Source organism: Pituophis catenifer, unplaced genomic scaffold, assembly GCF_029215685.1.
Source record: "Pituophis catenifer annectens isolate HBS135680 unplaced genomic scaffold, rPitCat1.0.hap2 SCAF_4, whole genome shotgun sequence".
Lineage (NCBI taxonomy): Eukaryota > Metazoa > Chordata > Lepidosauria > Squamata > Colubridae > Pituophis > Pituophis catenifer.
The window spans coordinates 103,027,530-103,054,082 of NW_027256884.1; positions in this window are offsets into that span (position 1 = coordinate 103,027,530).

Genomic DNA, 26,553 nt, shown 5'->3' on the forward strand with positions numbered 1-26,553 from the left:
AGGCAACTAGGGATTTCTCTTATGTACGTAAAAGCACTCTATGAACTGAATTTCTTTAATTGATGCTTTAAAGTACAGTAATAATAATTGCAAAATCTTCAAGAACAAGACAAGGGTACTTCTTAAAGCAAGTCCCTCTTTTTCACTTTGAATGCAACTTTATTCAGATAATTTACTTCTTTCTCAATGTCACATTTTGAAAGCTCTTTTGAATAGGGTATCATTCTATTTCTGATCTATATCAGTTTTTACATATTTTAGCCATACCTGCATTTGTTTCCATATATAACCATTACTTATGCATTCTTTATGATGTGTGAGTGTGTGTGTATATGTGTGTAATAATATTACATTTTCACTATTTTCATGATTTACAGAGTTTTTAAGCAATATAGTATTACAAACTCCAGAGGAGCTGTGTAGCATTCCATTATCTAGAAATTAAACAATTCAATTAAAAAGTAAGATCATTATTTAAAACTATCAGCCTTCATAAATAAGAAAAATAGGGCAACTGGAGAAGTTTTGTATCCAAAAGTATCCTGTATAAATACTGTATATTTGAAATTATATTTTCATATATATATGTGTGTGTGTGCGTGTGCATGTATGTATATATGTATGTATATATTTACATTATAGTATTGAATTAAAATATAATTATTCAAACACATATCTGAAAGAACCTGTGAAATTCTGCTACATGTTTTGAAATTATTTTGTTCTCATCAAATTTATTTTTCTTTAAAAAAAGATTCAGTTCAATTTTTATCCAAATAATTCCATTTGAACCAAAAATAAGGACCTTGAAATTAAAATATTGTCTGCATCAATATGACAGAAATGAACCTAAACATTTGTTTAAAGTGAATTACATTCAATGGAGAAGTAGAATCATTGGATCAAAAATAAACAAACATGAAAACATATTTGGCAACTGTCATAGCCCAGAAATTGAAAATAAAATGTTGGTCTAGAACTATACCTTCCTGATGATATTACAGAAAATGAAGTATCGTGTTAATCAAATAAAGCTTACTAGTGTTTGTTATATTTTCACTGCATGAATTACAGTAAGAACCGCATGAAATCTGAAAGGAATTATAAAGAACCTAGGTCAGGCCCAAAACATGGCAATTCTTCCAAGGTGAATTCTTTATTGTTTCACACCTCTACATAAAATTTTGCCAGATGAAAACTCTACTATCTGCATCTACCACTTCCCCTGTGAATAAATAGGGAGGGCTGCCTTCACCCTTTTCATGTCACTCAGAATATCTGAGCTGAGTTGTCTCTTACTTCTTGGAAATGCAGCCTCTCGCTCCTGGGAATCACCTTCTAACTACATATCACCTTCTATCACTTAATCCAGTATTGATAACATTAATAAATAAATATATCAATAGGTTTTAATGACTCATTTTAATTCCATAATGCATCATATGTGTCAGATGTAAATGCCTTATTCTCTAATGTGTAAATAATGTATATATGGAACATCAGGGGTTAACTTATTCTTTGGACTTTAATGTATTCATAATTTACCACTCCCATTCCTGGCTCCACCCCTTGTATATATAAGGAGCCATCCTCCCCATTTTCTTTGCTTCTATCTTGAATATTCAGCGAATATAGAATGCCTATTATGATTAAAGAGAAATATATTTAAATCTCTAACTTCTATTATCTTTATTGAGTCTGATCCTGAAAATATTGCAACAAGCTGGTAGCAGAGGATGGTTAATTGACTCAATAAGTAATAAAAAATGTCCAAGAAAGATAGGCCCAACACCAGGGCCTACAGCAAAGAAATAGAAACTGATCAAGAGACAATCAACGAATCCACTAATGCGATTTCGAGAGAATCCGAAGAATACACCACTGAAGAAGAAGAACTGATGAGTGAAAATAACGACCAGGAAGAAATCGAGATAGAAAATAACGAACTCAGGTCAGAGATATTAAAGATACTAAAAAGCCAAAAGAATGATGAAAGCCTCATCGCGGACCTCCAGGAGATGCTGAGAAACAGCGGAGCAGCGAGAGAGAAAAACGTCATTAAAGAAAAACCCAAAGATCAAAAAACTGTGAGTGAAATGACTACTGAGAAAATAGTTGTAAAAAAGAAAAGATGTGACATCGCGCGAAATTTTGAATGGCAGCCATCTTGTTTTCAACGAACTTCAAAAGAGAGCGAAGCGGAGCCAATCAAAACGCTCAGTTCAAAATTTCTGGCGCGAAAAACGCTATCAGACGAAGAAAGTGAAAAAGAAGTCTCAAACTCTTCAGATGAACCAAAATCAGAAAGTGAAGACGATTTAACAAAGTCTCAAGTAAAGTCAGCAATGAAAACGCTTTTTGCTGCTTTTGGGCCAAGATTGAAAATTTCCAAGACATCAACAAAGAAGCAAGGAATCAAACCGACAACTCAAGACCTGCACGCTCCCATCCTGACTTCGAAAACGACGACACCCGAGCCCAGAGAGCCATGCCGATTCCGTCCTACACCGCAGACAGAATCGAGTGCCAGCGCACACAAGAGAAAGAAAAGAACCGTCGCCATCACCAAAGCCCCAAAAACCGAGCCAGAGACCGACTCATCTGAAGAGGAGCGGATCGAGAGAGCTGAAATGGAGAGAACCTTCCACAACGGCGCCAAAGAAGAAATGAGCAACGCGCATGTGCAAAACTACGTAGACGGCCCCGAAAGACTTGAACTGGCCAGAGAACCGCGCAGACTCGTTACAAGCATCCCAATGCCGTTCTGTAATTTCCTGCACTTGAGAGACCACGGACTGCCTCAGGTTGTAAGTAATGGACAGAATAATGTAGGAAATTTACCCAGTGACTTCCCAAAACTTAGAGTTGATGGCATTAATTTACAAGAGTGGTACCAACAGCTTCAGGTTATTTTTATGAAAGAAAATTTACTATTCTTTATAACTAGTCCTCCAAGAAGACCTTGGACTTTAAAAATAGATTGTTTACATCATAGAGCATTTTTCATAATAATTTCTAGCGTGTCTCCTGCAATGTATCATAGCATCAAACCAAACCTAACTGTATCAGAAATAATTCAATGCATGTTTAATCTATTTCACAGCGATAGCGTAGCCACAACCACAAGAATGTCTAAGGATTTCTTTTCTTCTAGAGTGAAACCAGGGGTTTCTATAAGTGAGCATTTGATAAATCTAAACAAAATAAGAGCAGAGCTGCAATTGAGGGGGGAAGTGATTTCAGATCAAACAATGAAAAGTGTTATTATCAATTCACTTGATCCATCATGGGATAGCTTTATGTCACACTTAGATACCATTAATTTGGGATATTTATCAATAGAAAGTTTATCTAACAAATTGATAGCAGAAGACAATTCAAGAAAAAATCGTTTCAGTAACCAAACAGAACACAAATCTTTTAGGAAAGTAGTTTTTCAAGATAAATATAATGAGGCCTTTAGATGCCACAATTGTGGATCCAGGGAACACAGTAGAAGAGACTGTCCCAAAGTCCCAAGGGAAAGACATAGGCCAGAATACAGGAGCAAATACAATTACAGACAATCTTCCACAGATAGACACAAATATAGAAGTCCACCAAATTACAGAGAAAGTAGAGGGGGTAGAGAAAATTCAAAAGAGAGAAAATCTGGGTCACTAAATGGGCTAAATAAACAAGACAGCACCAGAACACAACAAGATGAGAACAATAATTGGCTTATTGATTCTGGTGCAACAAATCACACCACTAACAACAAAAGTATATTATCTTCATTTACAGAAGATAAGTTTGTGATAAAGGTAGCTAATCAAGAAAAGGTTCAAGTATTAGGCAGAGGAAATGTGACCTTGCCTGGTTTAGGGAAAATAGAGGGGGTATTATTAATCCCAGAAATACCTCACAACATACTGAGTGCCATAAAACTAAGCAGAGAATCTGACATCAATATAGTTTTCTCAAAGGGGAAAGCAACTATAGAAAAGAACAAAACAAATGTAGGCACTGTGATGATAAAAGGGGGTCTACCCTATCTGATAACCAAAGAAAGATGGTTACATAACATTGATTCAAATATGGAAGATTGTATTGAAGCAGATGATGAAAATGTCAGTAACAGTGACAATGATGAATGTAAAATAACTCATGATAACAAAAATACACACAATGAGAAGAAAACAAAAATAGGTAAACCAATTCATGATGAGTGTGCTCACATCTTACATAGGAAGTTAGGACATGCAAGCTTTCCTGTAGTACAAAAAATGACTGAACACGCAGAAGGTGTCAAAATAAAAAATTGTGAAAATTATTTGGAATGCTCAGTATGTAAATCCACCAAACTAAAAACCAGTCCCAGACCAAAAAAATCTAACAGATCAACCAACAATATTTTTGATTTGGTACATATGGACTTAGTTGGTCCATTAACTCCATCAATTACCTATAGAAAACGTTACTTCCTAACAATAGTGGATGATTACAGTCGCTATGGTTTTGTTTACACATTAAAGCACAAGGATGAAACCTTTCAGAAATTTAAGGAATTCTACAAACGCATAGAAACACAACATAATATTAGAATAAAACAAATTATGACAGATAGGGGATGTGAATTCATGTCTAAAGAATTCTCCCAATGGTTAAAGGATAGAGGGATGCTACATTTCACGTCCAATCCATTTTCTGCATTTCAAAATGGGATTGCAGAGAGAAAGAATTCCACACTACAAACCATGATTAGATGCACATTAGAGGATGCTGGTTTAGGCAAACAATTTTGGTCAGAAGCCTTACATTATTCAAATTACACTCAAAATAGGACATGGTCCAGTATTGTGAATAAGACACCATATGAGGTGATGTACAATAGAAAACCCAAATTAGCACACATGCACATATTTGGAGTTACTGCAGACGTACACATACCTAAACAATTGAGGAGAAAGGGAGAAAACGTATCCAGGAGATTAAGATTCATGGGATACGAAACTGGAACCAAAGGGTACAGATTCATTGATAATAATAACAAATTTATAGTATCCAGAACAGCTGTGTTCCATGAGCAGGCCAATTGGTCTAAATTGCACCTTAATGAAATATTTCCTAATAAAAGCAAAGATAATATATCTTGCGAGGAAGGAACAACAGAAATTCAAAGTATTAACAAAAGTAAGAACAAAACCAAAACTTGGACAAACAGTCAGCATAAAATAAAGACAGACACATTAACAAAAAAGGAAGCTAGATTTTTGCATGACAACCATAGCAAACCTGAAAGAAATATTAGAAACAATAGAAACCAAATACCAAATAAATACAAAGATTACATAATGCATATGGATAGAGAACAAATAACACCTAATACATATGAGGAAGTATTGAAACTTCCCCGTGAAGAAAGAGAAAAATGGGAACTAGCTATGGAAAAAGAGATGGAAAGTTTACAAGGATTAAATGTATTCACACCTGCGATCGCACCTAAGGATAAAACAATTATAGGTACCAGGTGGATTTATAAAATTAAGAATTTAGAAGGAGGTAATACCTTATACAAGGCCAGACTAGTTGCACAAGGTTATGCACAAAAATATCCAGAAGACTATACTGACACATATTCACCAACAGTGAGAACAGAGAGTGTCAAAACAGCTCTTGTAGTAGCATCTGCACTCAATCTGGACGTGTTTCAATATGACATACAGACTGCATACTTACATGCAAAATTAGATAAGGAAATATATGTAAGAGCACCACACAGTCAATACACTAATAAGAACGAAATTTGGTTATTAAATAAGAGTCTGTATGGATTGAAGCAATCTGGAAAAAGATGGTACGATTGTTTGGTAAAAGTACTTAAAACCATGGATTTCAACGCCACCACTGCTGATAACTGTTTCTTTGTAAAAAAGAGTAATGATCATATTGAATTTGTATTAATTTATGTGGATGATATTTTATATATTGGAAAGCATAAAGAGAGCAGGGAAATCTTTGTAAATAAGTTAAACGAACACTTCTCATTGAAATCACTAGGTAGAGTGAACAAATACCTTGGTGTACAAATTAACAAAACAAAAAGGGGATTCAAACTTACTCAGAAAGATAAAATCATTGAACTCCTAAACAAATGTAACTTAAATAATGCCAAGACATGTGACACACCTATGCAAACTGATTTTCTCAGAAACATTGATGAATCTTCCCCTGAGTTTAAAGACAACACATTTTACAGATCAGTTATAGGTTCACTCCTTTATATATCCAATTGGACTAGGCCAGATATTGCATTACCTCTCAATTTATTGTCAAGATATGTTAGCAGACCAACCTTGTATCATTGGGAAGCTGTCAAAAGAATTTTAAGATATCTAAAAAGTACATTAGATTTTTGTTTAATATTGGAACCCAATAATGACAAAGAACCAAAAATTACTTGTTATGCTGATGCAGATTGGGCTGGTGATACATCATGCAGAAAGAGTACCTCTGGTTATGTTTTTCTATTGAACGATTGTCCAGTTTACTGGTATACTGGTAAACAAGAACTGGTAGCCACTTCTACCACAGAAGCGGAATATGTTTGCTTGTCTAAAGCTGCAAATAACCTTGTATGGTTCAATGATTTGATCACAGATATTTGGAAGAAACCTACTTTACCATTTATTATGCATGAAGACAATAAAGCGGCCATTGAAATATCTAGATCCGATGCAATTGGACAAAGGTCCAGGCATATTGATATAAAATTTAAGCACGTGAGACAACTATCTCAAGACGGATTCATCAAAGCAATACATTGTGATACTTCTGAACAATTAGCTGACATATTAACAAAACCCTTACCTTCTAAACAACACAAATATTTAACTTCTAAATTATATGTATTATATTGTCCTGAATCTGAATGTAACTGGTGTTGTATAACGAACCGGCATTTAGAGGGGGATTTGTCAGATGTAAATGCCTTATTCTCTAATGTGTAAATAATGTATATATGGAACATCAGGGGTTAACTTATTCTTTGGACTTTAATGTATTCATAATTTACCACTCCCATTCCTGGCTCCACCCCTTGTATATATAAGGAGCCATCCTCCCCATTTTCTTTGCTTCTATCTTGAATATTCAGCGAATATAGAATGCCTATTATGATTAAAGAGAAATATATTTAAATCTCTAACTTCTATTATCTTTATTGAGTCTGATCCTGAAAATATTGCAACAATATGCTTATTTATTAATACAGTAAGTAACCTCACACTGATAGATTACAATGTTTTGCTCATGTTGGGCTATTGTTGAACATGTGATTTTACATATACATACTTTTATCTATAGACTATTTAGAGATAAATCATACAATTTCCCAAATGGAGATAAAGTTTGCCATAATGGATCTTTCCTCTGCTGATCCTGCATAGCCACTCCTTATGAATAAACCTCTGGAATTGCCATTTCACAGTTTGCTTAAGGGGTGAGAAGCTGAGAGTTGAGGGATGAACCATTTTTGCTTTTTCTGTTGCTTTAGAACAGGGGTGTCAAACTCGTGGCCCGCAGGCTGAATGTGTCACATGCTGGCCCTGCCCAGTTTAGTGAAGGGGGAAAAAGTACCTATACATCACGTGACACCACCATGACAGCGCGAGTTTCACACTCCTGCTTTAGAAGGTTTAGGACCCTTTGGAATGTTAAATTATATTGCATTCACTAAGTGAGTCATCTTCTTCGAGAAATAATTTTAAAATACAATTTTAAAAGCTTTTGAAAAATATTTTTATAGTAAACAGCAACAGCAAAGGGGTGCTTAGAATATGGATTTTAGAAAGTTTAACAATAAAATAAGGGCTCAAATGGACTTGTAATAGCAATTTTAAACTTTTGGAATAATTCCTTTGGTGAGAAAGTGTTATTGTTTACTTTTTAAAAAATCAAAGTAAGATAAAGAGAGTTTAAAAATTAAATATTAGAGGGAGCTAGAGGATAAGAAAAGAATTCCAACGGAGCTTTTTAAAATTTATTTATTTTTTCATTGCTCCTAAAATACACAGAAATGGAAAAAAAAACAATGAAAATTTCTGGAAGTGTATGACAAATGGTCTTTCAAACTCTCAGAAATGATGGATAGATGCATAGTTAAGAATGCAATGTAAGAAGAACAAGCTACTCTGGATAAATGTGAAATTAATGTGAATGTAGAAAGACATGTGGCAAGTAATGAGCAAGAATGCAGAAAAGGATGTACTGGACTTTCAAATAAAACAAAGAAGATGTCTAGGGGAGACACATAACTATCAAACCAGAAAAGAGGTGTGATTTTTTTAACTGAATGTACAAAAGAAATCTGTTAAAAGTTTTGAAGGATTTCCTGAAAAGTGGCCAAAAAGGTGAATTTTTACTTAATGTACAAAATAGGCTTGCTAAAGTTTCAAAACATTTTGGAACAAAGATTTTAAAAAGATGACAACAAATCATGCTGAGGGGCTTTATTTGAAGGGTTAAGAATTAACATGATAATTCTTATTAAGAATTTTAAAAACTATAGGGAAGGAATACAAGTTTGGCTTATTTAATCAAGGTTAAAACAGATTTTAGGACATGACAATCCCTTAGAACCTCTGGATGACTGATCACCAATCTTTGTTCTTACTGAAAAAGTAAATAGGTTACAATAACCATCTAGACTTGACTTAAGGCCATTATCATTAGCAAGCAGATAGAGGGTTTTATATCTGATGCTGGGAACCAGATTGTGAATAACAGAATAGTGGATGCAATTGTTCTATAGAGAAAGAACACTATTGGGTAGCCAGTATTGAAATAAGATTCCATTCCCAGTTCAGCAAATTTCTGCATATGGAATCAAAAGCAGAATAATTGTTATGTCTTTCAATTCACTTAGTTACTTATCTGTAATTAAGTTTGTGATCCTTATGATTTGAGAAAATTAAGAAATTTAAGAGAAGAGTTTTTAAAAAATAGAAGTCAAACTGCTATTTCTCACCACTATTGCCAAATTTCATAAAGATCTTGGTTTATTCAAGTCAATATAAAGAACAGCTGTTCTTTATATTCGAAACAGGATATATATATATATAATAAACAATTTTAGTATACATTCTGGAGGAGGAGCCAACAAATTAACAGCTCCTAAAATAAGCTCCTGACTTGTGACTGACCTTAGCCCTACAGCCTAAAAATATCTTCCTTAAGTATCTTAATGTATCTTAAGTATCTTAAATATCCTTAAATATCTTAAGAAAAAAATCTGGACCAGTCCCAGTAATGATATTGATGCCCAATAAAATCAATAAAGCCGAGAAACAGATGAGGATTGACTCCCATCACCACAGAGACAACACAAAATATGAGCAACACCAATAACAAGACAGGCTTCCTTCCCAATTTGCCAAAGATCCACCTCAGATCACTCTCTGGAACAGTGAAGTAGTGGAGATATCTCCCTCGAGCAAGTCTCCTGAAACCCTCCTCTCTCCCAACTACATTACTCTGCATTTCCAAATGCCTTTTATCTGCAAAAACTTTGATCTTTCCACTGCAATGACTAAATGAGATTGTAGTTAAAATCAATCGCTTACAAACCTTGATCTGCAAATCCTCCATGGCAATCTTGATCTTGCTACCCAATGGACAGCAGGGTGCTTGCTGGCTGCCTGAAAAAAGCCTAGAAACTAGTGGATTGTGATTTCACTGACCTAGGGCTGCATAAAAATCTTGATTTACGTAGGAAGAACCTGGCTAAAGAGAAATACACATAAAGGCCTATGAAAAAAAAGAAAACACACACACACACACATATATATATAGGTCTTTGGTTATTCAGGTTTTCTCCCACGTAAAATTGGAAGTGTCTTGGTGACGTTTCGACGAAGTCTCATTCGTCATCTTCAGGCTGGTGTTTTCGGCTTCGTGCTCCTCTCTGTAAAGGTCAAATATTTATTTTTATTTTGTTCTTTTAATTCGTAAGTTCATATGTATAATACTTTTCTAGTCAGGGTTTTTTCTTACGTAGCTCAAGATGTTTGTATAGTCTCACAACAGACAACAGGAATCTAGGAGTGAGGAGTCATAAAATAAGGGTGTGGCTGGCCGATGAAGTCTCATAAGACAGAAATAGTACTATCCCAGTCTCCCTTAAGCCTCACAACAGACAACACAAAATGTCTGATAAAGCCTGAAAGTGGTGATTTGAGATATCACCCCACTATGGCTATACAAACATCTTGAGCTACGTAAGAAAAAACCCTGACTAGAAAAGTATTATACATATGAACTTACGAATTAAAAGAAATATATATATATATATATATATATATATATATATATATATATATATATATATATATATATATATATATGTGTGTGTGTGTGTGTGTGTGTGTGTGTGTGTGTGTGTGTGTGTGTGTGTGTAGTTAATATTTCGGGTTTCTTCCCGTGTAATTGTGGATATATCCCTAAAAGGGTAGAAGCGACGTTTCGGCAGAATCCCATCTGCCATCATCAGGTTTATGCCAGTAGTCATTTTGCACTAACTGACGTTGGAATTTCAAATCTGGTGTTGGTATTCTGGGATGGCTCCACCTTTTCATTCTGATTGGTTGGGAGTCCCAGTATGTGTTTATTGGTTTGGCTTCGGGTGTATGGTCGGTTTTTCTCCACTAGGTGGCAGGGCTTCATCTTTGTGGCTGGTTTGAATATGATTTGGTTGGGATTTTTTTGTGCAATGTTTGGTCCATCTTCCACATATGGTGTCAAGATTCGTCTATCTATGAGAGCAGGTTTCCAAATAGTAGGCAGACGTGAAGTGTCATCCCGTTTATTCATGCAATATGGTCTTTTTTCATTTCTATTGCTTCTCTGATTATCCTGCCATTGAGATGTTCTATTTTTGCAACTGTTTTTGTTTTATTAAAATTAATGTTGTGTCCTGTTGTATTTATATGTTGAACTAATGATGATGTGTGTTCTTGTAATATATATATAATATATAATATATATAATATATATATATATATATATATATATATATATATATATATATATATATATATATATATATATATTACCAAATTTATATTTGCTGATAGAGAAATAAAGGGAGACTAGTATAGATCTATTTCAAGCTATTTAGCTTTCATCAGCTAGCCCTACCCTTACTCGGATTCGAACTTGGGCTAAATAGCTTGAAATAGATCTATACTAGCCTTAACTAAACTTGAAGTATCTAAACACTGAAGGGACTTTATTCTGGCACAATGTCATGCTCTCCCCTCAGCTACCCAAAAAGACAATGGCCCAGTAACTCTGGACAGATGACGGTGGGTGGGTGGGGGACAGAACATGTGCTTTTCCAGTACCTGTATTACAGAGACATTTCTACCCAGCCTTGTCTCACCATTACTGCACAAAGAGCCATAGCACACAGACAATTCTACACTTCTGCTGCTTTCAGATACCAATCCTGCTACAACATATAATGTTGCCGCGTTCTGTCCAGCAGCACTTAAAATTTGTTGGATGATGACTTGTGCCATAAACCAGATTTAATGAGCATCTGGTTTGCCATATTTGAGTGCTCTGTTACTTGTTAGATATAATCTTCCATATGCTACCCTTTATGCTCCCCTACACCCATCTAATGCTCTGACCCAAACTTTTAGATTCTTTTAGACACACACACACACACACACACACATATACTTTTTATTTTAATATATTTTTATATCTTGTAGCCTTTCATAATTGTTTATGTATCTTCTATGCTTTTAATTGACTGAACCTCAATACCTTTATGCTGGTCTATTATCATAATGAAGATTTGATTTGATTTGATTTGATTACATTCTGCTTAACTTCTGAAGGGCAAGGCATTCTGTAACTCTGTAAGAACATTTTGATACAGAAGTCAAACTGTCCAAAATCTGCTTAGGCTACCTTCATGATTCTGCCTCACTTTCTTCTCCATTCTAAGAACAGAACTTTCCATTTTCTTGGCTTACAGCTGCATAGTCAGCCTCTGGGACTGAAATAGAGCAGACTTTTTGGAATGTGATTAAATATTTAAATCAGTAAAATCACATTCTGCCTGTGACATTCATTTCTGAGTCTATCCATCCTCACTCTCCTTCTTTTACAGCACTAAATCCCCCCCTCCCATGAACGCACATCGGCCTGGGGACCTATGCCTTCCATTTTGCTTTCTCCTAAATGTTTTTATGCTCAACCACCTGCCCCAGGCCCTCTCATCAATTATTAATCAATTATCCTATAAATATGCAAATCAGCCAAAACAATCATTTTGATTAAATAAAAGCAAAATAATAAACACAGTGATGACAGTACTTGGAACAGAATAGACGACAGTTCAGGACACTGCAGAGTGGGAACTGCAGGAGGGATGGTGAAGAACTGATAGAAATGATACGCTAAATTCCTGATATGCTTGCACGTCAATTTGATTATTCAGAATTATTTGAATTATTTATTTCAAGTTAACTGCAAGTTTGATTTTGCAAATGCTAAAAGAAAGAGCAAGGAAAAAAGTTTTAAAGTGTCCTATAGCAGGTCAACTATGATATATAAATAATGCCAAGTTATGATTACTCCTATATTATTATTAATTACTCCTTCATGGATTACTGCCTTGTCATGGTGAAGGGGTTGCGTAGTTCAATGAAACTATGAGCTATGCAGTGCAGGGCCACCCAAGACGGACATGTCATAGCAGAAAGCTCTGACAAAACATGGAGAAAGAAATGGCAACCCATTCCAGTATTTTTGCCATGAAAACCCCATGGACAGTACCAAAAGGCAAAAAGATATGGCGCTGGAAGATGAGCCCCTCTGGTCAGAAGGTGTCCAATATGCTACTGGGGAAGAGCAGAGGCTAGAACTAATAGCGCCAGAAAGAATGAAGTGACTGGGCTAAAGCCAAAAAGACGCTCAGCTGTGGATGTATCTGGTGGTGAAAGGAAAGTCCGATACTGTAATGAGCTATACTCCATAGGAACCTGGAATGTCAGATCCATGAGTCTCTTGTTTGACCATGGACGTCATCAAACAAGAGATGACAAGACTGAACATTGACCTCTTAGGAATCAGCAAGCTAAAATGGACAGGCATGGGTGTATAGATTAGGTGAAACCTGGCTCAAAAACAGTAACTGTGAGAGGAATTTAGGAGTCCTAGTGGACAATCACTTAAACATGAGTCAGCAGTGTGCAGCAGCAGCCAAAAAAGCTAATACAATCCTTGGTTGTATAAACAGAGACATAGAATAAAAATCACATGCAGTATTAGTACCGCTTTATAAAGCCTTACTAAGGCCACATCTGGAATACTGCATCCAGGTTTGGTCACCACATTACAAAAAAGATGTTGAGATTTTGGAAAAAGTGTAAAAAAGAGCAACTAAGGTGGTTAAAGGCCGGGAGCCTAAAACATGTGAAGAACGGTTATAGAATTTGGGTTTGGTTAGTCTAGAGAAAAAAAGGATTATGGGAGACATGATAGCAGTATTCCAGTATTTGAGAGGCTGCCACAAAGAGGAGGGGGTCAATTTATTTTCCAAAGCACCAGAGGGCAGGACAAGAAATAATGGGTGGAAACTAATAAAGGAGAAAAGCAATCTGGAATGAAGGAAAAACTTCCTAACAGTGAGGAAAATTAACCAGTGGAAGAGCTTTCCTTCAGAAGTTGTGGGTACTTCATCACTGGAGGTTTTTAAGAACAGACTGGACAGTCGCTTGTCTGAAACGGGATAGGGTCTTCTGCTTGAGCAGGGAGCTAGACTAGAAGAGTTCCAAGGTTCCTTCCAGCACTATCCTGATTGAGATTATGCTTTTGATATGATTTGGTTAAATGTATCAAATGAAATAAAATTCTGCATCAGTGAACACTAAATTGCAAAACTTGAAGAAATATGCACATCAAAAGTATTTTGAAAGCCAATTGTTTATTCCATTTTTCAGTACAGAAAGGCTCAAGTATATACTGCATTCCACCTACTAGAAATATGGCATCATCCCCTTCCTTCTTCACATGTCAAGTTTTACCCAAGATAATTGTAGCCTTAAGGCTACACTTGAAAGTGAAATATGAGATTTTCAGAATCTCAAAATATTTTGTTTGTTTGTTTATTTTATACTATTATTTGAATGCCAGCTTATTGAAAAATTCTATCTGTCTTACAGCTATATGCTAAAAAGTATATTTGAATATACACATGAATTCTATTGGCCAGTTGTTATATGTGTATCATATATTTTATAAAATGAAATATGTGTATTTATTTGCCTTTTCCATGCCCGGAACTGCACAGAAATATAACATTTATGAATACTTATGTGTTTTTTCATGTTTGTGCATATATTTATAATTTGCTACAAAATATATGAACATGCCACTATTACAGCTTGACCAACTGATGCCAATAATTTATTTTAACTGAGACATATTGTTATGGGTCTGTAAAAATCTCCTTATAAGAAAAATCACTCTTATGCATGCACAAAAAAGGCTTTGCTTGTATCCAGGGTGAGATTTCTTTGAAATTACTATATCTTTGGGATTAGGACCATATTTACAGTTTGGAATATTTCTGTAAAACATTGTAGCCTCTAAGGTGTTATTTTTTTTTTAATCTTTTTTAAAAAAGTATATCCAAGGGAGTTACTGTATTCCAAAATCCATTTTAAAGTCTATATAATACAAAAACAATAATATCAAAGGAATATCAAATTGGAAATTTCCGGTTATTTTTTCTAATAATATCTGTTTATTGAAGCAATGATACAATAGGTAATCAATTATATACAAGTAGTCCTTGACTTATGACCACAATTGAGCCCAAAAGTTCTGTTGCTAAGTGAGACAGTTGTTAAGTGAACTTTGAATCATCTTATGACTTTTCTTGCCATAGTTGTTAAAAGAATCACTGCAGTTGTTAAGTTGGTAACACCAATGGTACCACCATTGAATTTGGCTCCCCCATTGACTTTGCTTGTCAGGAGATTGCAAAAGATAGTTTACATAACCTCAGGACACTGCAACTGTCATAAATGTGAATCACTTGCCAAGTGTCTGAATTTTGATCACATGGCTAAGGGCAGGGGTGGTATTCACTTATTTTCGCTACCGGTTTGCAAATGTGAGCGCATACGCCACCTCCATGCATACAGAGGACCTTCTGCGCAGAGCATAAAAAATGGGACGTGATGATGTCTGGGCAGGTGGACGGAGCCTCCCTCAGCCGCCACTACCGGTTCGCCCAAACTGGATAGAACCGGCTGAATACCACCGCTGGCTAAAGGGATGCTGCAATGGTCATAAGTGTGAAAAGGATCATAAGTCACTTAGTGACTGTTGAAACTTTGAATGGTCACTAAATGAACTGTTGTAAGTCGAGGACTACCTGTATTCAATTAAGAAAACCTTTCAGTTCAAATTTAGTATATAAGACTTTTCCTATTTTTGATATCACAGTCAGGTTATTAGAAGATCAAGATTTTATACTTTTTTCAACATAAAATAAAACTGTACACAAAATGGTGAGACAGGTCAATCTTGCTCCGTGAAGGGATGTCCATTTGGAGTTTCCCCAATCACTATATAGAGGTGACTCTGTTGGAATTATCCAAAGGCACAGTATATGACAGTACAGGGAGTTCACATGTAGTGACTGCATCAGTCAGTCACCATTTCGGGGTGGGTTCTACTTACCTTACATCGCGCATGCACCCGCAGATGCACAAGCTTTGCTTGCATGCGTGTGTGCTCTTCTGCGCATGCACAGATCACCTATGATGACATCTGGGTCAGTGGGAGGAGCCTCTCGCCGGTTTTACTACCGGTTCCGGCGAACCGGTCCAAACCGGGGCAACCCAAACTGGGGGCAACCCACAACTGCACCATTTGCAGTTAAGATTAAAATAATTTTGCAACCAATGCCCACATTTTTGATCTTCACAAAATCTTTTAGTCATGCTAATTGACAGTATTGGCAAACACATACAGTAAGTTACTTTGTGTACAATCTTAAGCATGGTCTCAATCACATGATTTTTCATTTAGTGAACACTTTCCTTAATAACTGTGTTGCTGGTCCCAACTGTAGTTGCTAATCAAGGGCTACCTGTATATGATGTAGCACTTCCAAAAATTTTATGTATTATAATAATTGTGCTGGCAGTTCTGTTTATGGTAAATAAGGAAGGCTGGTATTTTAGCTTGATGAGTTAATTCAATGTCTTCTTTAAAAAAAAAAAAAAGACTGGTTTTCTGATGCCTGCTGTAGGCCTTCAGCTCATGTATGATCTGCTGTCTCATAACAGTGCAAATCTGCTATTACTGCTAACATTAATATGCAATAGCATCACATTTATTCCTTGCCGATACACACAATGAACTGTGTTAATAGAGTTGCTTGTTTCTATTGCACTTTGAAAGTATAAAGTGTTTTAGAATTATAATCTTATTTATCTGCACAACAGTATAGGTAAACTGTGCAGGGAGTTGGGATTAAATATTTTTTTTAAAAAAAACACAAAATCTTTTATAAAGTTTTATTGTTCATGTGACTTTTCTGCTTAGGATTGATCAGTTGCCTTTTTATTACTTTTGGTTCCAAAGGAATATAATGCAGGCCGTGAATGTACACACACAAACACACACACACACACACACACACACACAAATGTAACAGTTGTTAAATAAAATCAGTATGTGTATGTCTACTTGTGCACGAGCATCTAGATCCGTGATGGCGAACCTATGGCATGCGTGCCAGAGGTGGCACGCAGAGCCCTTTCTGTGGGCATGCTGCCGTCACCAGTTCCTCTTCTGGTTTGACAGAGCCCTCTCTGTGGGCACACGCACCATTGGCAGCTGGTCTTCGCGCACATCGGAGCGCTGAAAACCCAAAGACCAGCTGGCCAGCATGCACATGCACACTTTGTGTTCCCGACACTCCAGCATGTGCATGTTCTAGTTCGGGCACTTGGTGCCGAAAAGGTTCGCCATCAGTGATGTAGGTCTATGGATGTGCATTTTTTGAGAGCATAAACTGAATGAAGAAGAAAAAAAATAAAATAAATGTGCTTTTTTTGTTGTACTTGCTTGAAGTCTGCTGTACTTTCTTGTTTCATACATACCTTATCTATCAACCTTCAAAGTACTTTTCTCCATTCCCACTATTAAATATTTAAATATGCAGTAAATATATACTTCATTCTTAAAAATGCCTATTTTATTATCTTAAAGTGCCAAAAATTGAATCACCCCTCTGCCTGTCCACTCCATGGCCAGTTTGACACACAAGTAGGAAATCTGGTAGACAGCTGAGTTCCAGCCGAAATAATTTACAGAAATTATATACTTGAAATACACCAACCAAATTCCTCAAGAATCCTTATCTAGACTTGATTGATCTTTATCAGGTGCTGGATAATCACAAGGAACAGAGGCAAGGTAAACAAAGTGTCAACCTGCAAAATGACTCCAGCTGAAACCATGCTTACTTCTGCTTCGTTTCTTGGTTGCCATTCAAGGCGGGGGAGGAGAAACTTAGGAATGTAGTGCCTCAGCTGGCTAGCCATAACATCTACCAGCCAACATGTGAACCAAAGTCATGTCAACAGACACCTGTCGAAGCGGGGCAGAAACCTGTGACTGGACTGATTGGTTCATGTGACCTGAGAGATCTCGGGGGGGGGGGGGGTGTTATTCTTTTAACTATCTCTATGCGCAGGAATAATTTAGAGCTGCTTCACCTTTCTAAGTGCCGATATGATGTACTCAATAAAGGGTTTCTTGAACCTGAAAAAAGGGTCAGTGTCCTGACTTTCCGGAGTTCATTATTCGGAACGATGACACAAGGCTTTCTAATCTGATAAAGCAGCAAAAGAGATACACAGAAGTCCACAGCCTAAACTGTAGTTAGCAGCCTTACTCATTTTTTTAAAATTAAAGCTTATTAATAAAATAAGGGGCTAAAAAAAAGGATAATACAAAACCAACTCAGAATAATAAAAATAATAGATAATGTTAATTGTCTTAAAAGCCTTAAGTGGATTTTAAACTGATGCCAAAATGATAGCAGAGCTAACTGATATCAATTAAGTCACGTTTAGTGTCATACGGTAGATTAGAACAAAGAATCTTGTTAGTGGTATTTAAACTGAATTATTCAATTTATCAACATAAAGTTCTATTACATTCTGCTGTTGACAAATTCAGCAGAAAAACCTGGCAAGATTGTTCATGTTTTGTGTGCAGTTATCCAAATGGGCATATTTTTCAATGTATGTTTTTGTCATCATGCATTTTGCAAGCAGTTTCAACAGGAAAAGACACTTCGTACTTTTTCTAAATTTGCATATCTTTTTGCATATCATTATGCATATTTTAGTGCAATTTGTTCGTGTGTGTGTGTTTTCATTCAAAGATCCTGAAAAGTATGGATTTTGTGTTCTTGTTTCCAGGTTCTCCAAGTTCTTATAATGGGGCAATCAAAATTAATTATTAATCATATTGTTAATATCTATATAAACATTGAAAAATATGATGGATTAAATTTATCCCTTAAAATTTGGGCATTATAACTGACAGGCATAATTGATTTGGGCATGCTTAGCAAATCAGAAGTTGGCAATGTTTGATAGTAAAACAATTAGATGTTAGTGTGAAGAAGATCTGATTAAGAGGGAGAGTCCTTAACTGCATTTTCTTTAGTGATAGTGCTGAAATAATAAGAAACCCTATGCTAACTAAATCTTGCATCCATTATGTCATTCATAGATGTAAATTATGACCATTTGAAATGCCCTCATGCTGTTAAATGAGATTAGATTTGTTTTAGAATGCCATTACTATTTGTTATTTGGCACTTGCAATTCAAAATAATAATAAAGAAATGCTTCCTCATATTGAAGGTGACAAGTTAAATGCAGAAAGTTTGAGAATACTATGGCGGATACAAAGCAACATGAAATCAAGAAACTTGACATAAGGCTGTTTAAGGCAATCATCATCATAAAGATAACGCAGCTAATTACATTCAGAATATATATATTTTGAATGCAATATTCATTCAGAATATTCACTTATATGTATGTGTGTGTGTTGTATGTGTTAGAATATGCATTACAAATTCTATTGTAGTGATTTTTTTGTGGATTAGAACTTAAAGAGTAACTTTGTTACATTAGAATTTTTAAAAATATTAGAATTTGAAAATGTATTTAAAAATATTTAATCTACACTATTTCATATAAGACACTACTATTTTTCACTAAATTTATACTCTACCTTCCCATATTGTACATGAGTTTGTGCAATCACAGCATGAAAGGGTGCTTGCGTATACAATACACTAAATTTGAAGAAATCTGCCTAACATTTTCTCTTTAGAATTTCCTGATTGATAGAAGGGGTTTTAGGCAGGGGTGAAATCCAGCAGGTTCTGGCAGGTTCTGGAGAACTGGTAGCGGGAATTTTGAGTAGTTCAGAGAACCAACATATATCACCTCTGGCTGGCCCCAGAGTGGGGTGGGAATGGAGATTTTGCAATATCTTTCCCCCAAGACGGGAGAGGGCATGGGAATTTTACAGTATCCTCCCCCTACCACGCCCACCAAGCCATGCCCACCAAGCCACACCATGCCTACCAAGCCACACCCACAGAACAGGTAGTAAAAAAAAAATGGAGTTTACCACTGGTTTAAGATTTTACTTTTTCTTATTTTAATATTATTCTATTGCTATCTTATGTTATATTCTTCTGTTTTCTTGGATATTGTTGCCTCATGTTATATTATTGCAATTACTGCAAGTTCAAATCTCACCAGGCTCAAGGTTGACTCAGCCTTCCATCCTTTCAAAGGTAGGTGAAATGAGGACCCAGATTGTGGGGGCAATAAGCTGATTTTGTATAAATATACAAAAGTATGAAGGCTACTGCTTAACGCATTGTAAGCCACCCTGAGTCTCCGGAGAAGGGCAGTATATAAATTAAAGCAAAAAAAAAAAAATGCAGTATTTTCTTATATTGCCATGGAATAAAATCTTAACTAATACTATATGGTCATTACTTATGAATCACAAAAGAAACTGACCCTATCCAGTTGAGACAGAATAATACAGTTTTGTTAATCCATAAATATTAAGCTGAGAAATTGCCTTTTTTTTTCGCTCTTTAACAGAAATATTGTAGCTCCAAAAATTAGTAACAAAAAGTTAACAAAAAGTCTTCATGTAATCTGGATTCACTTATATTCTGAACCAACTGCAAATATTCATAAAGGGTTGAGCATCAAACAATTAAATAGAAAGCTATTTCAGCCTCTGAGTAACTGGAGTGTTTTTTGGCCAGAGGCCAGAGAAAATATCCCAGATATATATAGCTTTGGGTCAGAAGTAACCACTGCAAACCTTGTATGCACCTGAAATAGTTGTTTTTATTTCTTCTCTAAACTGCTTCTGATTTCCAATTACTCCTGGAAAAAACAAAGCAACCTCTTTCTTCTAGAGAATAAAATATGTGACACTGAATGGAAACAGGTGAAAAACTGAGGTTCTTCCCATTTCTCTTCATCCCCCTATTCTTCCCCTCTCATCAGTTGAAAGTCTGTAGTTGAACCATTTCTTTACTACCCTATACTGAATTGGGGAGGGGAGACTGAATGAAATTCTGATGCTTACACCTTGCAGCAATTCATGCTCTCCATTGTTACTCTTGTTCACCTTTCAACAATATAAAAGTAGTCATTTGCTACCATGGAAACTCCACTGAAATACAATTGCTTTATGTTCTTCCTAAAACTCGCCCACTGGCATTCTGTGACAGCATTCTCATTTGGATGAGGACTGTACTGGCGTCATTTGTCCCCCTCCCCCCCTTTAAATTTGGGGCAATGAGCTAGAACTGTGAATCAATTTGATATTCTAGCAGCATGATTGAATTGTAAAGCCACTTTATAGTCTCATACATACAACAGAATTCAATACAAATTGTAGAAAGATGCCAGAGACACGCTATACTGAAAGGAAAGGCCAAAAGTAGACCAAATTTGAAGACGAGGCTTTAGCGGCAGGATCCATGTATGTTGTGTCTAAATTAGCAAGATGGTAGAACTCCATTATCTTAATTTTCACCAACCAACCCAGTCATTTCCTTTAAAGGTGTTTTGGGGAAAAATTATAATGTGGTTACCTATTAGAATTGTCTTTTACTTCCCATTCCTCTAAACAGCTATTTGAGAAAATTATGTTTGACAAACATTTTTGAAATTAAAAACTAAGTTTCTATGAACCCAATTGTTTCTCATAAGCTTCTTAACAATCTTTCTATGGCATGCATGCCTATAGATAAGAAGCTTATGAGAAATATTTGGGTTCATTTTAGAAACTTGGTTTTTAATTTCAAAAACTTTTGTCAAAAAGTTTTTACAACTTGTATTACAACTTTCCTATTTAATAGTTTACCTTCCACTACAAATTTTATATTTCAGACTTAAACACAAACGTTTTCCTAGAATTATTTTCCTAGAAAAAATAATGAAGAAAATGGTGAAGTACAGAAGTTTACATTACATCCAAAGGAAAAAATATACAATCTCCAAAACAGTCATGAAAATCATTCAGAAATACAAGAATCAAGATACATAAAAGTAACAGAAACATTGGACCCAGAACCTTACAAATCTAAGATATTTGATGTCTTTTTAAAGATTTTTCTTTCTTTCTGTATTTTCAGGTACTTGGCTTATTGTCAGAAATAATATAGATCTTTTATATACATGAAATGTAGAGTTGTCTTTTTTTTTTTAATTTATTTATATGCCGCCCTTCTCCGGAGACTCAGGGCGGCTTACAATGCATTAAGCAATAGCCTTCATACTTTTGTATATTTATACAAAGTCAGCTTATTGCCCCCACAAACTGGGTCCTCATTTCACCTACCTTAGAAAGGATGGAAGGCTGAGTCAACCTTGAGCCTTGGAGAGATTCGAACCAGCAGTAAACTGCAGGCAGCTGTGTTAATAACAAGGTGTGTAGACCACTGTACTATCAAGGCTCTATCTATTTTCTAGAAAACCTGCTAATAATACCCAATTCAAGATGACAGTAACGAAAATTTATATGTCATAAGTTTAATTAGTATTATTACACTTTTTGTGTAATCTTCCTCATATTTAATTTGTGATTAAAATTTTAATATTGTAATAAACTTAGTTCTGTATGTAAAATCTTATCCTACCTACATGCTTTCCTCAGATGAAGACTTCAGCTTTTTTGATGCCATAACCAGAATTACACCCGTGAAAATTTCTAGGAATTGAAGGTGCCTTGTTGGGGAGCATTGTTTTGGTATTTCACTTCCATTGTACTCTATGCAGTATACACATTACAATATGTATATGTTTATAATAAGTTGACTGTCCAAATATCAATGTTACAGTTTTAAACAAAGACTTTGCTCAGCAGAATTAGACTGATTATAAACCAGAATTCTATTTGTTTAGTTCAGTGAAATGGACTCTGAAATAAATGTGCATCATTTTTCTTAAGCATCATTTTAAGCATATAATGCTTAAAGTACAGGGCTCCTCTGCATATATTATTACATAAATATGTTATATAATGTGTGTATATGTGTAGAGAGACAGAGATAGAGACAGATGGACAGGCAGACAGACAGACAGACAGACAGATAAATGATAGATAAAGACAGATATTGTATATGTGCCTATATCTGTATCTGTATGTATAAATTACTTCTAAAAGATAACTTTGATTTTTGTTTGTTTGTTTTATGGAAGAAACTTATATTTGAAATTGGTAATTGCTTGCTTCTGGTGCTAAGTCTAAAAATGATTCCTTCCTTCCTTCCTTCCTTCCTTCCTTCCTTCCTTCCTTCCTTCCTTCCTTCCTTCTTTCCTTCTGTCCATCATGGGAATAATTCAATTTCAATGGCTGCTAACTATCAATAAAAAGAAATTGGAATCTGTGTAGTTGTTTGCTTGGTAGAACCTCAGCATTTTTTTAAAAAGATCCAGATCTCTTTGGTGCACTGCATTTCAATATGCACAGTTTTTATTGTTCCAAATACATATTATAATGATGAGCTTTTGTGTAATAACGGAAGCTTTCACAAAGAGGAGAAAAAAACCATTTTTACAAATAGACATTAGGACTATGACATTAGAAAGAAGTGGTTTTGGTTGGAGAAGAGAGGCCAGGAATAATAGAGAGTGAACAGAATGATAAATACATCAGGACTGGTCATACCATGTCTGTAAGAATGTAAAATGTAAAAGACTTAAAAAACACAAATATCAATTCAGTAACCCAATATTTATCTGTTCACACAGTGGATAGTGCTATAATATATACAATTTGAGTCAAAGCTCATAAAAGATGCCAAATAAAGAGGCAGCCAAATAATTCATTATTGTGGAGAAGGCCTACAAATTAAATTTTAAAATATTGCCAACAGATGCTGCTAGCTTTGTGCTTCTCTACATCTGAAGCACTGAACTATTCAATTATTATTATTATTTTTACCAATAATGATAAAAACACATCTGCATCCATGTGTAATTGCCACCATATGAAGAGTGAAAACATGCATTCTTTTCCAATAGATCCAGGATTTCTATCTAAGGATGGAAAAAGAAATGGGGGCAGAGATACAATTCTATTTTGATATGCACAGATGTAATAAGTAAAAATTTACTAAAGACTAAGCACTGAACTGTGGGTGACAGTAAAGATGAAAGTGAATCTAATTAAACACTATAGCTTCGACATACCTAGCACTTTTCTTATTAATCAGTTACAATTCACATTAGCAGAACATATGGCAGAGAGATTGGCTATCTCAATTTCATTGAAGCAGACTTCTTGTGTCTGTGAACTGGAAAGAAAAACAGATTTAGAAGTGTATTTATCTGCTTTGGTTCTCCCACCTTTGGACAGGAAGACTCTTGCTTAACAAACAAACAAACAAAAATAGTTAAAAGTCCCATTTTCATTTCTCAGAATACTCAAATATGGGATAGATTTCTTGTATTATACTAAGTAAAGTATACTAATAACTAGATTCAAAAAAAAACCAAGCTGCTATGTTCTTTAGAAGACATTTGAAGACTTTTTGTATTTGCATGTGGTTATTTGCAATAACTATATTTATTGTTCTGTGGATATTTGGGAAAAAGAAACACACCAGATTTCCAAATGTAATCACATTTAACAAAGAGCCAGAATACAGATTTTATGTAGAGGAGGTGGAGCTAAAATGGTGAAGAGACAGCCTCTGAGCTCTTCCACAGGAGTACCTTTTTATCGATTTTATGTAAACTTGCTGAAAAATAATATCACTGAAAAGAATACTGAAAAAGTAATTTCACTCACACATAAGCTCTCCATTTTCCTCCTCCTAAACATATAGTCCTATGACAGTGTGAGTAGAATCCTGATGAACTGAATCAGTGAAGGACACAGATGGAATTGAAAAAGGGGGGATATTGTTGTAAGCTCAACTAATTCTCTGCCAGCAAATCTTTATTCTAATCCGTAGATACACACACTGAGTGTTTATATGTGCACACATGACTACACGTTTGCTAAGGAAAATGGCTATGCTAAATAATTTTCATCATTAAATATGTTTACTTTCTGTGGTAAGGTTCTTCCTTACACACACACACACATCCAAGTTTAAGAAATCTCAAGAAACAAACTGAAAACCAAAAGCCATGAATTTCAGCTGTGCGTGGCACAGAGTCCCTGTCCCCCCCGAAGCTGCATACATCAGAGGGTGCTCAGAACCTTATGGTTTATTTTGGCTTGCCAAGTTCCCTCTTGTAATGAGCATTTGTTGAGCTCATTACTGTATTGCTCACATGGCTGCTGCAAGGAAAATAGCTGATAGTAAACTGGATTTGGCAAAAGATTCAATATACCACCTGAAATGAAGCCATGGATGATTCAAATGGAGCTGTAATTTCCAACACTCAAGGGTGGCCAACAGGCTGACTGAACAATGCATCTAACATTCTAGCCAGTAAACAGCAACCCCCAGACAGTGAGTTCATAAGCAATTCCTTCCAAAGCAATACTCTGCCTTCAGGAAGGGCATATTTTAATAACAAATTACTATACAACAGGCAACAACTTCTAGTTTGGAAAGTGTCATTTTTATACCAGTAACTGTCAACTATTTTTAATAGGTTATAGAAAGTCTAGGAACCTTCAGAATATTCTGTACCTTTCCTGTTTTTAATGATGTACAATTAAGTTAAATTCAGAGTAGTAGTATTTAACAGATTACTAGTTAAGCAGGGCTTTCTCAATGGTCTAATCCAGTATCATGGGTTCATAAAACATAACTTTGTACCAATAAAGGAGAATATTTATAGCTCAGGATTGACATGAGGGGTCCTTGGCATCAAGGACCCCACAGAACTTTGTTCACACAAAGTGAATGCAGCACATTAGAAGAACAAGAGCAGGCCTATGTAATAAATGTTATGCATGTGAATAAGTAAGCATGAGTTCTTGGAGAGTGTAGAGAAAATTTATGGATATATGTGAATATGCAAATATGTGTACTGTCAACACAGTCTTTTGATTTTTCTACATTTTCATTTTAATTCCCTATTCAGGAAAAAAAATTGTATCAACAAAGTAAATGCCTTGCTATTATAGAATAGCTCAGTGTACTGTAGACAAAGATTGTGTTTGAATAAAAATGAGAAATCAAGTCTGGCTATTTTAGAAATAAGCTGCAGGTTGGACAAGATTGTTTCCAAGGTCTCTTCTAATCTTATGATTCTTATGATTCTCTGTGTAGAGAGAATACTGATACTATGATACTATGTGTAGAGATTTGCCTCAAAACGAATTGATCCTCTGTTTCATATCCTAAAATTCTGCTGAATTTCAAATTATACTGCTGGAGACACTTGTGGAAGTTTTGTCAGAAGTATACATTTGTCATGACTAGACTTATATTTGCTTAAAGTGGTATCCAACTTTTTCAGCATTTTCAGCCTTTCAAAATCCAAGAATGTAATGTTGTATTGACTAAGGTTAAGTTACAAAAATGTATGTGATATCAATTTTTGTGTTGTTTCTGAGAACAAAATATCTTCCTTAATCACTGGTTTAAAAGCAACCAAAGTGAGTGCTAACTATCAAATGTGCAACGGTAGAATGCCAATGCTGGATGTAGCTGGCTTTCACAGATACTTATGGTTCAAGGACATAAAAGAGGATAAAAATCTTGACAAGAATGTGGAACTTCTAGAGCAGAATAATAAATTTAACAAGTTCACCATTAACTTCTCCCCCAATACTTTTTATGTTGGAGACAACTGAAAGTGTAATTATATACGTAAATAAATTCACCCAATCCCCATGGGAGCCAGTTTGGTGTTGTGATTAGGTGTCAGCCTAGAAACCTGGAGATTGTGAGTTCTAGTCCTGCCTAAGGCTGACTGGATGACTTTAGGAAAATCACCCTCTCTT